The sequence below is a fragment of the Lissotriton helveticus genome, chromosome 11, assembly GCF_964261635.1.
Source record: "Lissotriton helveticus chromosome 11, aLisHel1.1, whole genome shotgun sequence".
Lineage (NCBI taxonomy): Eukaryota > Metazoa > Chordata > Amphibia > Caudata > Salamandridae > Lissotriton > Lissotriton helveticus.
Genome location: NC_136072.1, coordinates 272,508,032 through 272,527,010, shown reverse-complemented (window position 1 = coordinate 272,527,010; position 18,979 = coordinate 272,508,032). Strand labels below are relative to the sequence as shown.

The 18,979-nt window shown below is 40.8% G+C and overlaps 1 pseudogene; it reads left to right on the top strand.

Annotated features, from left to right (window-relative positions):
• Positions 1-16,786: 16,786 nt before the first annotated feature.
• LOC144790779 (uncharacterized) lies at positions 16,787-17,525 on the top strand (annotated as a pseudogene).
• Positions 17,526-18,979: the final 1,454 nt, after the last annotated feature.

Sequence of the window (18,979 nt, the reverse complement as noted above, 5' to 3'; positions counted from 1 at the left end):
CCAGGGTAAATCAGGGTTATCTATCTTTCCAAAATCATTCTGACATCCAACTCTCAACCTTTTTTTTCTCTCGAAAAGAACCAGGATAGAACATTCTAAGTTCTAAAAAGCTTGCGTGCCAAGAAGCACACAAGCAGCATGCAACACACCTCCCCACCTTGAGAATTATTATTTTTTTTTTTTTTAAACCAAATAAGAACAAACATAATCTTTCATTTTTACAGGAGGACGCGAAACACGTGAACTTCTCCTAGGTACACAGTCTGCAACTCTTTGCACAGATTCATCTTGACCAACAGGACTATACTCGACATCACCATGATCACTCAAAACATCAGTGTTGTCGACATCCTCCTGTGAATCAAGAATGGTAACAACAGGTTCATTAGAACAAGCAGAATCATTTGGCAGAACCTTCTGTGAACCTTGCAGAGCACTGAAATTATCTAAAAAAAATTGATCATTATCCTCATCATAAACATGAGAAGAACATTTTTTAAAATTCATCAACGATTTGTCAGATCTAACAACAGATACACGTCTAAAATTCCAAATTTTCCCCCCTTCAACACGTACAGCTTTGCTGAAAACTTCAATCACTCTAACAGGATCTGACCACTTAGCCCAACTCTTAGAAAGCGAACTTCCAAATTTCACACGCACCAAATCACCAACTCTGACCTTGTGACTTGAGACTCTTTTGTTGGAACATTTACCCATTTTCTCTTGATAAATTTTAACACGTTCTCTCACTTTCTTAACATCCAAACCAGACAAAGCAGATTCATCAGACTTTAACCACCAAGGTAACAGTTTTGAACCAGCTTTGCGACCCCTTAATAATTCGAAAGGAGAACATCCTGTTACAGAATTGGGCGAGATGCGATAAGTCAGCAAAGTGGCATATAATGCTTTTTTCCAGTTCAAATTATTCTTAACCGCTAACTGAATGGATTCCTTAACAACCCTGTTAAAGCGCTCAGTTTGACCATTAGCCTGAGGATTATAATTAGAAACCCTCTTGTGAGTGATACCATGCTCTTTAAAAAATATTTCAATCTCACTGCTAACAAACTGCGTTCCATTATCAGAAATAATCTCTGAAGGGAGACCCTCACGACTAAAAATGTTGTTAAGAAAATCAATAACTTGACTAGAGGTAATCCTTTCTAAAATTTTAACCTCTGGCCATTTCGAAAAATAGTCAATCAAAACTAACCCGTAAACCTCTTTACAACCAGACAAATTTAAAGGACCAATAATGTCAATACCTAATCGTCTCCAAGGACCTTCCGAATACTCAATAGGAGTGACCGAGGTGGATAAAGGTTTCACAGTTTTGTCACTATTTGAACAGGGTTGACAATTCCTGACCCATCTATCAACAACAGCATCCATAGAAGGCCACCAATAGTATTCCCTTAACCGCCTCTTAGTAGTCGACATGCCCATGTGGCCCTCATGAGCAATCCTAATCAAATTTTCCTTGACTGAAACAGGAGGAATAATTTTGTCACCCCTGGTGATAATATTGTCAGAACACATAAGTTCATCCTTGACTTTGAAAAAAGAACTCAAATCACCTGAAAACTTCCTCTCCTCAGGCCATCCACACCTCAGATAGGTATTAACCAAACCAAGAATGTTATCCTCTGACATAGCTTTCACCCAAACATCTTCAGAAATCACCTTTAAATCATTAACATTTATGTCTTTCATGGTATAAGCCACATCACATTCATCAGAATGTTCATCATCATGATGAGGCAAGGCTAATCTGGACATGCAATCAGCATGCACATTGAGTCTACCAGGAATATACTCCACAGTGCATCAATACTCTTGTAATTTGGCTGCCAACCTGGCCAAACGAGCTGTCAAAATCCTTCCACCACCTGCAGCTAACATACTCACATGGGGTTTGTGGTCGGTTCTGAGCACAAATTTAGTACCCCACAAAAATTGTCGAAAGTGCTGAGCCGCCCAGGTACATGCTAATAATTCTTTCTCAATTGTTGAATAATTATATTCAGCACCTTTCAACGTTCTAGAAGCATATGAAACAATACTTTCTTCACCAATGCCTTTCTGCAGAAGAACCGCCCCCAAACCAGTATTGCATGCATCAACTGAAACAATACATTCTTTACCCACAACGAATGGTTTTAAAAAAGGTGCAGAACAAGTTTCCTTCTTTAACACATCAAATTGCTGTTGCTGTTCATTGCCCCACGAAAACTTTGCATTTTTTTAAAGTAAAGCTCGAAGAGAAGACACTTTAGAAGCATAATTCCTTACAAATTTGCTAAAATATTCAGTTAAACCTAGAAACAATTGATCCTTATTGATAGGAGCAGGAGCTTTTGAAATACTGGCGATATGATCAAACTTAGGTTTAATACCCTCCTTGGAAATCTCATGTCCCAAATACTCTACCTTTTCTTGTCTGAATTTACACTTGGAAAACTTTAAAGTTAAGCCTTTTGATTGTATCCCACCCAAAATGGCTTTTAGATTCTTATCATGTTGTACAACATCGCTGCCAAAGACCAGAATGTCGTCTTGGAATGCAATAGCACCTTTACAACCATCCAACACTTCCTTCATTAAGCGTTGAAAGACAGATGCAGCACTCGCAAGCCCAAATGGCATACGCAAATAGCGAAACATACCCTCAGGAGTGACAAAAGCTGTCAAATTCTTAGATTCCTCATGTAGTACGACCTGGTGATATGCGCTAGCAAGGTCTAATGTAGAGAATACACTAGCATCAGAAAGGGTGGAAATTAGTTCATTAATTTTCGGTAGAGGGTGCATGTCAGTCCAGATTTCTTTATTAAGGCTGCGAAGATCCACACATAAGCGGAGCTCGCCATTGGCCTTTAAAGAAAGAACAATAGGGGAAACCCAAGGGGATGACTCAATGGGTTCGATGATATTCGATTTCACTAAATCATCGAGAATACCTTTCAATTTGTCACGATAGGCCAAAGGTACGTTTCTGACTCTATGTCTTACAGGTACTGCATTGTCCTTAAGAATGATTTTGTGTTTAAACTGGGCATATTCACCTAATTTCTCTTCGAATACACTTGGAAAATGATTCTTAATGTTATCCACAAATTCATTGTCACTTGGATTTACAACGCAAACAGGCAATGAGACATTTGGATCAATATATACAGGAGGTGAAGCATTAGGATCAAGTTTGATTCCCATCTCTTTCTGGTGAGGCCAACCTAAAATAGACTCCCCTTTACGAGCAATATAGATTTTAGCTTGAGTAGACCTGTCCTTAAAATCTACTTTGGCCCAAAAGAAACCAATTAATTCAATTTTATGACCAGAATAACTACCAGGTTTGATATCAGGACTCATAAATTCTCTATTAGGCCATAACTCTTCAAAGATGTCTTTCCCAATTATCGAATACCATGCACAAGAGTCCACCAACATAGAAACTTCCTTTCCATCAATGTAAAATAAAGCAGAAGGAAAACTTTTACAATCATCGGAAGAAATACATGAAATGCAGTTGAACTCACTAAATTCCTCACCAAACTCTTCTTCATCTAATGAAATACAGTTTACTTTCTGAGGCGAACGACACATTTTCCCAAAATGTCCAGTCTTTTTACATTTTACGCAAATCTTATTTAAAGCAGGACAACTTTTAAATTTCCCCACATGGTCAAAACTTCCACATCTATAACATATTATAAATGTACGTCTATTATTAAATTTATTTTCTTTTGTGAAACCTTCTTTTTTGAAAGTAGGGAAAACAGTTTTCTTTTGGAAAGCTTGACTTTTGACAACAGATACTTCAGGTATAGACTCTTGAATCTTGACTGAAAGACTCTGACTCTGACTTCTTATTTCAGTCACGAACTTTTCCGATTGTTCGATACCTTTAGCTATATTAACCACAGCTTTAAGTGAAGTTTCAGTTCCTAACCACAATCTTTCCTGTATCTTCTTGCTTTTAGTCTTCATCATAATTTGATCCCTAAGAACTTGTTCATAGTTGATAGTGTCGAAGGCACAAGATCCAGCCAAAGCACGTAAAGCAGATATATAATTCTCTATAGATTCGTTATCTTTCTGTGCTCTTGAATAAAATTTAAAACGTTCCATTACAGTGTTGACTTTTTTCCCAAATCTAATTGTAAGTTGCTTAACAGCAATTTCAAAAACATCAGATTCAGAATCAGAGTCTTCCAAAGGAGGCAAATCCGATAACTCTTTGATGCCTTGACCACCTAAAGATAAACGTAAGAGATCTAATTTTCTTTTTGAAGAACACCCATCTTCTTCTATAACACTAACGTATGCCAAGAACATGGGATACCACAAATCCCAATCCATTTTAGGATCACCTGCCACTGTTAGAAAATGTGGTGGAACCATTATGTTGGCCATGACTGTTGACCATAAAAATTTATTTTACTAAGATACTTGAAAATTGTAAATTATTTAAATTGAATTTCCCAAAAGGTATTTTCCTCAAGTTGTTAAATAGTTAATAACAATTGCTGTTCGAAAAAAAACAATTTTAAAAGAAATCTATTGTAGAAACAGTGTATATTCCCATATGGCGTTTTCCACAATGAAATGTTGTTTAAAACGAGCTGTTTGCCGACTCGATAAAGTTTCCCAAACCAAGATGGCCGAAAACGTGAGATGACGTGGTGACGTCACTCCCACAATGCCCTGCGACAGTGACGACCGTGAGCCAGAGCAGGATGAGGCTCCGAACGTTCTAACTGCGCAGGAAGAAAGGCGAGGTGCTCGAGCCAATTGAAATAAGTGACCGTTATTTGATAATTAACAACGTTACTTCAGATCGTTAAATTGAACAGTCTCCAAAGTGAAAATACTATCTTAAAGTTCTGCCGCAGGTGCCATCAAGTGCACAAATTTCCAACTGCTGCAGGAGCATTCACACTCGGGAATTTTCTCAAATTAAAATCAATGAGTCACAAAACAACAGCCGCTGGTGCTATCAAGGCACATATGCTAAAACAGCTGCTGGTGCTATCAAGGCACAATTTTAATAAGAATAAAATCCTTACTTCACTTGAAGTACAAAGTGAGCAACGAGACGCTGCGTTCTCATCCGAAAAAACAAATGAAAAAAAACTGAATAAAACGGAGAAAAGGGGATGATGATGAACACATCCGATTACCAAAGTGGTGAGCACGTAATTTCTTAAATAAGGAAATTGTTCTTTAAAATCACCTAGATCTAATGTAATCGCGTATGTTTGAACTGCCATTACAAAATTAAGCGTCATTCAAATATCACTCACGCGCAACTCTACCATACTTCGGTGTCTCACTCTCATCATTCTTTCTGACGTCGGAATCCGGACTGACGTGGCACGTCAGCGTAAACATCACAACACGCATGCGTAGTGCGTGAAACAACGTGGCGACCATTTTGACTCTTTCTTTTAGTATCCTAGCAACGGAACCGAAAGTGTTTTTGCCCGTTTCTGCCCTTAGACGAGTACTTAAGCTGGCGTTTAACGGAGAAATGAACTAACGTACAGTTAAAAGAAATAACGCTACTCTCTACACTTAGTGGAATTGATTCAGGAAGAAGACAGTGAGTAATAATTTATGTTGTGTTCGTTTCACCGCGTTTGTATTAAGAGAGAAAGGGGAGAAAAGGAGGAGGAGGTACTTACGATATCTCCTGTTAGAGAAGAGGCATACCATAGTTTTTGTACAAGAGGAATATGGAGAGCCCAAGTGTCATTGCACCTCCCATGTTTTTGCAGTCAAGTGGAGAACCTCCAATAGAATGGGATGAGTGGATAGACATTTTCGAAAACTATATAGAGGCGCTAGATGGTAAAGACTTCAGTGCAACAAGAAAAAAAGCTCTGGCATTAAGTGTCCTTGGAAAAGAGGGCCAACATTCCTTCAAATATTTACCTTTAGGATTGAGCCAAGATGGCAGGCCAATTAACAATGTCTACACTGAAGCAAAAGCGCGAATGAAGAAGCAATATTCGAAGGAAGTGAATATTGTCATGGCCAGACATAAATTTTATACACAACCACAGAGGACTGAAGAGTCTGTTGACCAGTTTGTGACTAGACTACGCGAACTTTCCTTGAAATGTAATTTTGGTGAGATGCGAGATGAAATGATCAGAGATCAAATGATCGTCCAATGCAAAAACAAGAAAATGCAGGAAAAACTTTGGGCAGCGAAGAACCCCACCTTGCAAGCTGCTATAGATATTGCAAAAGTCGTTGAAGAGTCCACAGCTTGCATGAAGGAAATGGAGAGGAAGAAAGTTGTAAGAGAGGGTGGTAGTGGGTTAAATGTGTCATCTATTGCTCAAAGTGAGGTCGCAGTAATGAACAGGAAAGTGTTAGAAACTAATGAAAAAACAGAAAAGAGAAGTTCAGGAGGATACAACAGCGGAGAGAGGGGAAGGTACCAAGTTAGAATGTGTAGCAGGTGTGGCAGTACCTATCAAGGTGCAGATTACAAACGTTGTTTTGCTATTGATAAAGAATGTAGAAAGTGTGGGAAACAGGGTCATTTCTCAAGGATGTGCAAAACGTCAAATAACGATAAAGTTGCAATTGTTGACGTAAAGCGGGAAGCTAGTATGCAAGACAATGTAGAAGGTGCTAATAAAATCTTATGTTTAGGTGAAGTGAACGCGTCCCATGTGAAACATGGAAGGAAGAATAGACCCAAAGCAACCTTCAGCATTAATAATAAAGTGGTTGAATTGATGGTGGATCCTGGTACGTTTTGGACCATAGTTCCACAATCAATATTCAGAAAGAATTGGGAGGGTACAGTCTTATTCCCCAAGGATATATATCCCTGTGGATACCAAGGAGAATGCATCGATTTATTGGGGTACATGGAAGCTGTGATCGGGTTTCAAGGACGTTCTATTCATGGGAAAGTTTACGTTGCAAGTTCTGGTCCTGCAATATTAGGTTGGGGTCACCAGTATGACCTTCATATTGTCATTGATCCCAGAGCAAGTCAACAGGTTATGGTTGTGGATACGATGACTGCTGAAGTGATAGTTGAAAGTATGCCAAACTTATTTGCTGAACGCATAGGAGAGTTGAAAGGGTATGTCCACAAAATTGTGCTCAAAGAGGGTGCAGTTCCGATGCAGCACAAAGTGAGAAAAGTACCATTTATCGCTAGACAGGAAGTAAGGAAACTGTTGGATGATATGCTCAGTAATGGTGTGATTGAGCAGATTGAAATATCTCCGTGGGTTTCGCCAGTGGTGATCACAACCAAATCTGATGGCAAATTTAGGTTCTGTGTGGATCTTCGCACACTCAATCAGAACATCGTTGTAGACAACTTTCCACTACCAAATATTAATGAATTAATTTTGTCATTGAAGGGTGGAAAGTTTTTTTCAAAACTTGATTTGAGGAGTGCTTACCACCAAATAAAGCTACACAGTGATTCTAAGGCCTTGACCGCTTTCATCACTACGGAAGGAATTTACCAGTTTACTCGTATGCCCTTTGGTCTCGCGTCAGCAGCGGGTGTTTTTCAGAGAATGATTAGCTCAGTCTTAAAGGGGATAAGTAACGTCGTGTATTTCCAGGATGATGTTTTGTTGTTTGGGGAGACATTGGAAAGACACAATCAGATTCTGAGAGAAGTATTGAGTAGAATGGAACAGTCAGGGTTAACTTTGAGAAAAGAGAAGTGTAAATTTGCAGTTGAAGAGGTGGAATATTTAGGTTACACGCTTTCTGCATGTGGTGTGAGACCTAAGAGGGATCTTTTGGAATCAATAAAGAAAGCACCGGCCCCTTGCGATAAAGATCAATTAAGATCCTTTCTTGGTCTTATCGAATACTATGCTAAGTTTGTAGAGAACTTTGCAGCAAGAACTGAAATGATTAAACTGTTGTTGAGGAAGGGGTGCAAGTTTGATTGGGGTGCTGAGCAAGAGGAGTGTTTTGTTAACATCAAAAAAGCAATATGTGAAGCCAAAATCCTAACTCCATTTGATACTAGACGCAAGTCAGTGTTGACGGTTGATGCCAGCGCGGTTGGTATAGGTGCCGTGTTAGCACAAGAACATAGCTCCGGGTTGAAGACATTTGCTTTTGCGTCACGGACACTCACCAGTTCTGAAAGGAACTATTTTTTTTCAATGAGCGTGAAGCATTGGCGGCTGCTTGGGGCTGCGAGTACTTCAGGATGTACTTATGGGGATTTGAGTTCAAAATGTTGACAGATCATAAACCATTGATTAAATTACTGTCTCCGGGTGGTGCTGGGAAAGGATCAGCGAGGTTGGCAAGGTTAGCTGCTAGGCTCCAAGAATATTTGTACAGGGTAGAGTATATTCCTGGGTGGCAGAATAGTCAAGCGGATGGTCTATCTAGACTTCCTTTGCATTGGGATGTGGTTGACAAAGTGGGTGTTGAAGCTATGCAATCGGAGGGATCGGTAGCGGCCATTGATGAGATAGTAGATATCTGCACTGGTGCTATTAACAAAGATAGATGGAACTCCTGTATGGCTAATGATGAAGTGCTGAAGTGTGTGAAGGATTTAATTGTGAAAGGTCCTAGGAGAGAGAGTACCCTACCTTTGGCTGCACGTCCCTATTTGAGAATCCTCGAGGATTTGTCAATCTTAGATGTTGAGGGGAATATTATTATGAAGGATGATAAGTTCATTCTTCCTCAGGAGTTAAGGTTTGATCTATTTAAGTTAGCACACGAGGGACACCAGGGACAGTCCTTGACTAAAAGGAGAATCAGGGAGTCCTTCTGGTGGCCAGGAATGGACCAACAGGTTTCTGAGTGGGTTGAGAAGTGCACGGAGTGTTTCGAGAGTGAAAAAAGGTTGAGAGTTGGATGTTAGAATGATTTTGGAAAGATAGATAACCCTGATTTACCCTGGCACACTGTGTGTTGTGACTTTATTGGTCCTTTTTACTCTTTAGGTCAGGACATGAGATTTGGTTTTGTTATGGTTGATGTAACTTCTAAGTGGCTGATAGTGAAATTCATGAAAGAAATAACCACTAAATCAACGATAAACCGACTGTCTGATATTTTCAGAGAAGAGGGTTACCCCGTGAGATTGGTGACTGACAATGGGACACAGCTGGTTTCGGAGGACATGGTGAGATTCTTGGATGCTTGTGGTATTGTTCACACCAGAACCTCGTTATACAACCCACAAGGTAATGGTATCGTTGAGAGGGCCAACAGGATGGTGAAAGGGGCGATCCAGATGGCACTCTCTTCTGGTGGATCTGTAAGAAGTATGGTTAACGACTTGGTTTGGGCATATAGAACTACGGTGAATGGTGTCACTGGTAAGGTTCCGTTCGACTTGATGAGGGGTCGTTTGGCTGGTACCAAACTTGTACCGGCTTGGATGAAAGAGTGTTTTGGGCTAGCAGATTTGAGTAGCAATACACCTAAGACAGATCGGTGTGAGAAGGGATCTAGAGTTTGCGATAAGTTAGGTGTGGAAAGATTGGCGGTGAATGATTGGGTAAAGGTTAAACCTGGTCGTGTTTGTTCTGGTTTAACCAAGTTTAGAGGCCCATTCAAAGTTAAGTCAGTCCATGACAAATTTGTCACACTTTACAATGGTGAACACTGGAATTTCAGGAGGGTTGCCCTCTACAAGAAAGCGAATGGTGTTAATGGTGATGATCTCCACCCTAATTCCTTTCATGATCAAAAAAAGCTTAAAGACACTACCATTTGTAGCGAAACCAGTGTCCTTCCACAAAGGGTCAGAAAGCAACCTAGTTATCTTCAAGATTTTGTGTGCAGTTTGGTTATGTTTAGGAAACATTTACAATTGTTTGTGCTCCAATAAGTTTGTATATGGAAAGCTTATGCATATGTTCTTGTTGTTTTATTTTTGAGTTTTTTTTAATTTCTTTGTTTTAATAGTTCACTTTTGATCAGAAGGATCTAGGATATGTTGTATTCTCTTATTTTATTTATGCTTTCTTGTCTCTTTAACAGAGAACATTCCATCTTTACTGATGTCATGATGCTTCTTGTGGTCTGTGCATTCTCTGTTTGCCAGTTGCTCCTAAGCCTTGATTGGGAACACCAGCTTATCTCTGTATCTACATTAAACTACTCAATCTTCAATACTGCTTCCATGACTACATATCTTTGATTATATCAGAAAGTCAACATAAAGAATACAGTACTATATGATCATAAAGAGCAAATCATGGAGAAGTGGCAGGATTCCCCGTACAGTCTGGAATAAGTGAGGAAGAAAGGAAGCAAGATCAGTCCGAATTCAGAATAAAACGCCCCAAGACAAGCCTAAAGATTAATAATAACTTCCCATGAGTGAGTCTGATTATTTACCGTGGCAAGTAATAGATTAAATTAAAGTAGAATGTATATTTAATTGTGCCCGTGGGGAACCCCTGTGCCCATGTAATACCTCTGGAATTCACATAATCACAGAGTAGCCCATCATATTAGAGGCCCTTCTGGATGCATTCCTTACAGATATTTATGACTCAGGAGTTTGAAACATGAATGGGAGCCCACATCCTCAAGGACCGCAAATAGTTGTTTTTATTCATGATAATGCAGTAACACGTATTGCGTCCGGCACAAATATATAAATGCACCTGTTCTAGATATAACCATAGAAGATGTATTACATAGACTAGCGATAAGCATGCTTGATGTTCATCACTTTGGTCTCACAATGGTATGTGTGAAGTCAGTTAACACTGCGTAAGAGTAATATCCGTGTTTGCCATTACTATAGGTTAGCAATATATCTTAATAAAGGAAACAGGTTAAAAAAGGCACCCGACAGTGTGCTAACGAACAATGGATTAAAAATTAAATTTCTATTGAATATTGGAAATACGCATACAGGGGAATATGAAGACCCCTTTGGAACATATGAGTAAGACTTTCCGGTCAGACAAGAAGAAGATACAAAAGTATTGTAAACAATGGCACAAAGGCACTAAGGGCCATGCCCAGCCCTGGCCAAAGGACGGGATAATTGACGAAGACTTAATTGAACACACATTGTTTTACATTGATTATAAGTATAACAAAAAGAAAAGACAGAAATGGGAAGCTACTCTGTCATTATGGCGGGTATTATATCATATGAAATCAAACATAAATCCAACAGCACCCAAAAGAGGCAGTGATACAGTCCTCAGAAAAGTCCCCAACTTATGGTCTTTACCCCATACTGCCAGCGGCAGGGTATCAGGTTCCCATTAGAGGTCCACCTAAAGAGAAGAGACAAAAATCATGGGGAAACGAGGTACCATCAGACCTCACCCTTGTGACTCCTTGGACCAGTCCAGAACCGGACCCAAGAGAAAGGCTCATAAATTAATTTGGCAGGGTATACCCAGACGTGGGTCCCTTGCTCACTTTGCCACTGGATTCAAGCTAGCCTGGCTGATGAAGGGTGTTACCCAGAAGCCGGTCCCAAGATGCTTGTTTCCGGTTCAGGGTAGACCTGACTTGGCAGTTCGGGCTGGATTGTTCCCAGGAGGCACAGGGTCAAGACTGGCTTGCATATAGCTGGGTCTGAACTGAGGTGGCGAAGTAAGCTAACGAATGATGATGGATTCAACCCAGATCTGTGACTGGGGGTGAGTGTCTGAAAAATGTTAGTGCTCCGTCCATAATCACCTTGTGTTTGTTTTGTTCGCCCAAAGTTGGTAGGGAATGCCCAGACGTGGGTCCCTTGCTCACTTTGCCACTGGATTCAAGCTAGCCTGGCTGATGAAGGGTGTTACCCAGAAACCGGTCCCAGGATGCTTGTTTCTGGTTCAGGGAAGATCTGGCCTGGCAGTTTGGGCTGGACTGTTCCCATGAAGCATAGGGTCAAGACTGACTTGCATATAGCTGGGCCTAAACTGAGGTAGCGAAGTGAGCTAAAGAATGATGATGGATTCAACCCAGATCTGTGGCTGCGGAGGAGTGTCTGAAAAGTTTCAGCGCTCCGGCCTTCATCTCCTTGTGTTTGCTTAGTTCGCCCTAAGTAGGCGGGGTATGCCCAGCCGTGGGTCCCTTGCTCACTTTGCCACTGGATTCAAGCTAGCCTGGCTGATGAAGGGTGTTACCCAGAAACCGGTCCCAGGATGCTTGTTTCCGGTTCAGAGAAGACCTGGCTTGGCAGTTAAGGCGGGACTGTTCCCATGAGGCACAAGGTCAAGACTGATTTGCATATAGCTGGGTTGAACTAAGGTGGCGACGTGCGCTAAAGAATGATGATCGATTCAACCCAGATCTATGACTGGGAGTGAGTGTCTGAAAAGTTTCAACGCTCCGTCCATCATTTCCTTGTGTTTGCTTTGTTCGCCCTAAGTTGGCAGGGCATGTCCAGACGTGGGTCCCTTGCTCACTTTGCCACTGGATTCAAGCTAGCCTGGCTGATGAAGGGTGCTACCGAGAAACCGGTCCCAGGATGCTTGTTTCCGGTTCAGGCAAGACCTGGCGTGGCAGTTAGGGCTGCACTGTTCCCATGAGGCACATGGTCAAGACTGATTTGCATATTTCTCAGTCTGAAATGAGGTGGCGAAGTGAGCTAAAGAATGATGATGGATTCAACACAGAACTGTGGCTGTGGGTGAGTGTCTAAAAGGTTTCAGCGCTCCCTCCATCATCTCCTTGTGTTTGCATAAATGAATTCCAGCACACTTTTAGACAGACTGCTCTAAAAGCCCTGCTCCCCTTCCAGAACAATGGACTACGGAACATGTCATTCTTAGGCTAGGAGACACTTCTGCAGAGTATTTGAGAGAGGCAAATGGATTGAAGAGGGATATAGAGACGCCACAATATTACGACTCCCCGAATGAGTTACAAGCAGCAGCAGGGGCAGAGGAAGATGAGGAGTGGGAAGATAGGCTTAATAGGGATGCAAGTAAACAAGATACTAACAGGAGAACATATAATTTCCGGCTGTGTCCTCCAGGGGGTCATTAATGGTAGTAAGAGACACCCTATGAATGTAGAGGAAATCAAATCTAAAAAAGAGTGGGTCAGATTTAACATAATAATAGAATATAAGCAGGGTAGTAATTAGTGTCAACCCTTGCCGAGTGAATTGGCAGAAAAATTTACTAAATAGCACAAGAAGATGCAAACGCCTAAACAAGGGTCTTTTCAACCTATCGATTTAGCAATTGGCAAAGATTGTATACAGCAGGAATGGGGCAACCCAGTGTGGAACTATCCCTATATGCAAGAGTCCTAGTAGTATGAGAGGAGGGTTACACGAGACTGAGCAGAGATCATCAGAAACGTGCCTAAGCCCAACACTACAAAACAAATGCAGCAGTTTCTAGGACTCTGCAATTATGTGAGGCAGTGGGTATTTGACTATAACACCCTGACTGCACCACTTTGAATCCTCTAAAAGAGTCCTGTACCAATGGAAATAAAATAAACTGGACCGATGAAAGGGAGACAGCATTTTGGGAGCTGAAGAATTCAATTACAAATGCTCCAGTGTTAGATACGCCTGACTACAGTAAACTATTCTACCTCTTTTGTCATTACAATGGAATGATAGTGGCATCTATGGGACACAAACCAATTGCCTCCTAAAGTGGGCTGATATATCCTGTTATGAAAGGTCACTATCTATGTAAGCAAGCACTGGCTACAGCAGTTTTTGCTGTTTAGAAAAGCACTACAATAGTGATGGAATCACCTTTAACACTGTATGTAATCTGGGTATAAAGTAATTCTTTCAGTACTATCTGTACAGGTGGTTCGCTGTCACACCGTTAACCCAGCAACATTCTTCGTACACCCAGTTTCAGGTACATGACTGTGCTAATTACACATCATAAGAAGAGAGCAAGGTAGGAGAAGATCCCATCTCAGGGCGCATGTTGCGCTTTGTAAATGGCTCTTCTTTCATAGATTAGGAAACTGGGATAAGACATTCAGGAGAAGCTGTTGTAAGAGCTGAACAGCAAGGATTATCTTATGCATTACAAATTATTAGCCAGATACCACTGCCTTCTCATTTTTCAGTAGAGCAGCTGAATTCGTGCCTATTATTGATGAACTGCAGAAAGCTGAGTGACTGGATGTCACCATTTATTCAGACTTAGCCTGTGTCACCACCACTGTACATTCTAGCTTTCACAAATGGGAGAGAAGGGGATTTCTTAAATCTGATGGGTCTCCCATAATGAATAAAGATTTAGTGGCACAATTAATAGAAGGTCTAACACTTCCATCTAAAGTAGCAAAAGAGAAAATGTGCAGCACACACCGATCAGCAAGATCCTATCTCAGGAGTAAGGCTCTGGCAGATTGGGCAGCAAAAGAGGCAGCTAAAGCCTCTCCAAATTATAATCTGTACGATGAATACACATTAGGTATGATGACAAGCTGGCAACAGGATGATACAGAACTGCCACCCCATACACAGAGAACGCAAAATTACTTTTGCCTGAATTGCAAGAACAAGCACTACCACACAAAAGGGAGATATGGGAACAGCGAGGTTGCATTCAGTCACCAACAGATTTCATTTACAGGCAGAAGAATACAGGCAAGCCAGTAATGCCACAAGCTTTGTTGTACACGACTCTAGGGCAACTACACCTCCCAAAACACACCGCAAAAGAGTATCTTCTTGCTACATTACAGGCAGGTTGGTTTATTCCACAATTATCTTAAATGATTTCTACGTACATTGCAGAGTGTGCAATATGTCAATAGTATAGCCCCAAGCCAACTTTAAAGATGACCATCTTAACAATATCACGCCCAAGAGGTCCATTTAAAATTTTACATTTAGATTTTGTCGACATGATAGAAAGTTGTAGCAATTACAGGTATCTTATAGTAATTGTTTGTCCATTTTCATGATGGGTTTAGGCAGAACCCTGTGAGCATAATGATGCTAAAGCAGCGGCCAACTTTGTGATAAGAGAGGTGATACCGTGATGGGGCGAGGTGGAAGCATTCGGCTCAGATAATGGTCCTCATTTTGTCAACACAGTATTCCAACACATTTCCGCTGCCTTAGGAATAAAGCATAAACTGACATCTGTTTATCAAACCTAAAATAATGGAATAGTGGAGCAGTGAAGCACCCTAACGGTGTCCTCAAGAATAAAATAAGCAAACTATGTACCACTCTGAAAAAGAAATGATTGTATTGCCTTCCATTGCCCTTGTACGCTCTCAGAAATCAGTCAGGAAGTGATTACCATTTAACGTCACATCAAATTGCGACAGGACGTCCCATGCCTACTTCTTTAATGATGGCAAGGCAAGGCAAAAAACAGATGCCCATAAGACAGCTGAAGTTTTAGGGGATAAGATAAGTTGTTATTTGGCCGAGTTAATGAAATCTGTTAAGTCCTTCTCTAAACGGGTGTTGCAAAAAGAGAAGACTGCCTCAGCCTAGCAGACCAGTCCAATACCTTTTGGCCAGGAAGTTTACATGCAGAATTTCATCCGCATAAGGAAGGATCCTCGATAAAACGGTCCCTTCTTGGTGACAATGAGTACTCCCACTGCAATGAAGGTAGATGGCCTGAAAACATGGATTCACAGGAGTGATGTGTGACTAGATCCCGCCTTGCCTCCGACACCTCCACAGATAGAAAAGGAATGAGGGGGGAAAGCAAGACCTAAGATGAAAAAATCTCCCTTGAAAGCGCGAGTGGATTATTTTGTCGACTTTACTAGCAGGCAGTTATGTGTTGCTGTTTTATTTTTATGCCTACTTATGTTAGCAGCTACATTAAAATGGAATTTTATTTCATGTATGGGGTTATGCAACAGTATTAAGCGTTTGCAGAGAGCAGTAACCGAGCAAGAATATTTATGTCATAGTATCCATGCAGGGTTATTAGACAATGTGTGGTACCAACACTTGTCAGAGATAGGTATTCAGACTGCTAATACTTACTGTTTTGTTTGTTCCTTGATTTCACATGCCACCGACTCAGATAGGTTACACTTGTCCAAGGAAGTACCCCCAAATATTACCATGTGTATGTTACACCTTTTCCTTTGTAGGATACGAGCGCAGATGTAACCACTGTGGGTCAGAGAGGGAACATTCTCAGTAAACAATACGCAAAATGAGGAAGAGTTAGCAGATGTAATGAATGTATTAACAGATTGCCAAGAGATAGTAGTAAAGTTAGATGCAATGGCCAAGACCGGGATTATGAGGTACAAGGGTGAAACATGGAGAGCTAGGATATTGTAGCAGGGATTCTTAGGGGAATGAAGACCTTCGCTTTTCTGCTAGAATTACTCCGCAATACCTAGGCCCCAAGATTGTCAGGAAAGGCAATATCTCTGGGTAAATGGGTCAGTATACCTTCATGATCATTGGCACCATGGCGCTACATTTAGGTGCAGGGGACTATCTTTAAGAACAGGGAATCAGACAGACAATAGCGTCCAACAGAAGTGTCTGGCAGTGTGGGGTGAGAACATATCTAGGTTAACTTGTGTAGAAATGTCTACAACTCTTCGAGGAGGTAGAAAACCCATTCTTTTCTCTGTGTTTCAGGGGTAATGGAACAGCACCGGTGGGCGAGAACATCAACTGCAACATCACAAAATTCAACTCCGACATGAACTGGGCACCTCCAGTCTAATGGACTTTTATTGGACTTGTGGAGAATGGCTGTATACACAACGCCATTCAGGTTGGAGATGCCACTGCTCTTTGGTGGCTGTGCACACTCCCTCCCTGGTGATTCCAGGTGTAGATATCTCTGAAGTGCATGATCATCCCATGAGCTGTCCAACGACTTTGTTGTATCATCCTTGGAGGAAGAGCGCTGCAGAGTATTACGGTACTACATCCTGCGAAGATGTCCCACAGGAGCACAGGCAATTTAATGGCGTCCAGATCTTCTTCGGGAACATCCTTCCGTTCATTCAAGCAAAAGCAACCGCACACTGCTTACAAATAACTTGTTGGGAGTTATTAAAAGCTATAAATGCCACTGATGATGACTTCAATGCCATCAAAGAGGAACTGTTAGACATAAGAGTTATGCTTATTCAACACAGTTATGTATTGGACTTGATGACGGCGATGGAAGGAGGATTCAACCAAGATTCGCATGGCCTGTAGCCCTTACATACCAGCTAACAACGCCAATAACAGAACACTAACAGAGGCGATACAACTTTTGCACACCTTACTAAAGAGGATGGTGGATGAGGGGTGTGTCCCCAATGAGTGGTTCACAGGGTGGTCCACTTGGGTACCTCCCTGGATGTCGGTAATATTTAAGGCTTTGATGCCTGTTTTTCTGATGTTGTTGCTGATATTCTGTCTCATCCAGATAGTGAGAGGATGTTGCAAAAGGGTTCATCAGAAGTTAGGGGGAATGTTCACAATTAGATTAGTCAATAGAGTGCAGGATGTTGAGGAGAATGTATGCACAGTGATGACTCTAAGCAATAGGGAAGGTGAGGAAGAAGTCGAAAAATCAACTAAAAGCAGGAATATTATAATGAATTGAGAAAATGAAGAAGGCCTACTCATGTCAATGAAAGCTCCAGCAGAAAGACGTGTACAAACATACATGTTAAAGAAGAAATATAGGTCTAAGCTGTCTTTGGTAGCAAAATAAAAAAGAGCACAGATCGGGACCCAGGGGTAGGGAAGTAGATAAGATCCTCAGTAGAATAGAGGTATATAATTAGGCACAGTTGTAATGGAAGATCACTGGCCCACTTGCAAGAATACGTATTTGAGAAAATATGTAAATAAGGCAGAACAGAGTAGCAGAACAAGTGAGAAGTTAGGCTTTGCCAGGTAGCAGATGTGTAGGGAGTATAACAGTGTTAGGCTTCAAGTACTTGAAAAGTCACGGACACCACTAGTGTAGCGGTGATGTGGATGTGTAGCTAATGATAACTTGAGCACCTAAATTGTATTTTGTAGACACATGACTAGCTGTTTTTGTAGAAGTATAGCCTTTTGATAATAATGTTGTGCTTTTGCAGCCGTTCATTCACCTTGCAAATATATGACGCATTTACGATAAGACATGTATAAAAGAAACTGTTAGTTGCTTTGGAAGTTGAAACTCAGATTCCAGTTCCACGGAGCTGACTGACCTTCCACATGCACACTTGTTATCTTATATATTAAAGGCTGTACTATTTTTCCAGCAAAAGTTGTGTCATCTCCTCTTCTATTCGGCAACAAGATATAGAATGTGAAAACAAAGGCAGAGCTGAAAAAGTAGGCAATAAAGCACAATTAGGTGAGATGAGATATTTTAATTAAAAAAATGAATGAACAGAGGAATTAGAAACAGGCCAATGAGAGGAAGAGAAGCAAGGCTGGAAGAGCAATAAGCAGAGAAGAACAATAATCCAATTGCATGACATTCAAGTAAAGATGTGAGTTTTGTTAAGCAGAAAACCTAAATCATGATGTATTTTGCAAATATTATACGTTTCACAGAAACTATAAATCTATGAGCTATATTGAGTAAAGAAAACACAAACGTGATGCCAAGATTTTGAAAAGATGAGGACAGTGCAAGGTGAGGAGATGAAGAAAAACTGATGACGAAGGGAAAAAGTGTGAGGGATTAAAACAAGGAAAAATAGAATTTTCTTTTAGAGAATCAAAATTTAGGGAGTGGAAGTACATACAGAGTTGAAGAAGGAAAACAAATTAGTGTTTGTTAAGGAAGAAAATAGCATGAATAATTGTAAGTCATCCATATAAGTGCAATGATTAGTAGGAAAAAGAGATTGTAGGGTTGAAAGTTCTTGAAGCAGTAACCCTGTGCCATTCATTTTCTAATTTTCTAATTCTGACCAAGGCTCATATCACCAATAACCAAAAGAGATTCCTATGTGATTTTGGATGTTGGTTGCCAGCCGAGTGCTACACTCAGTTGTGTGCCAGGAGTACTCCAAAATGATATTCATTTTATCACTGTTCACTATCGCCACC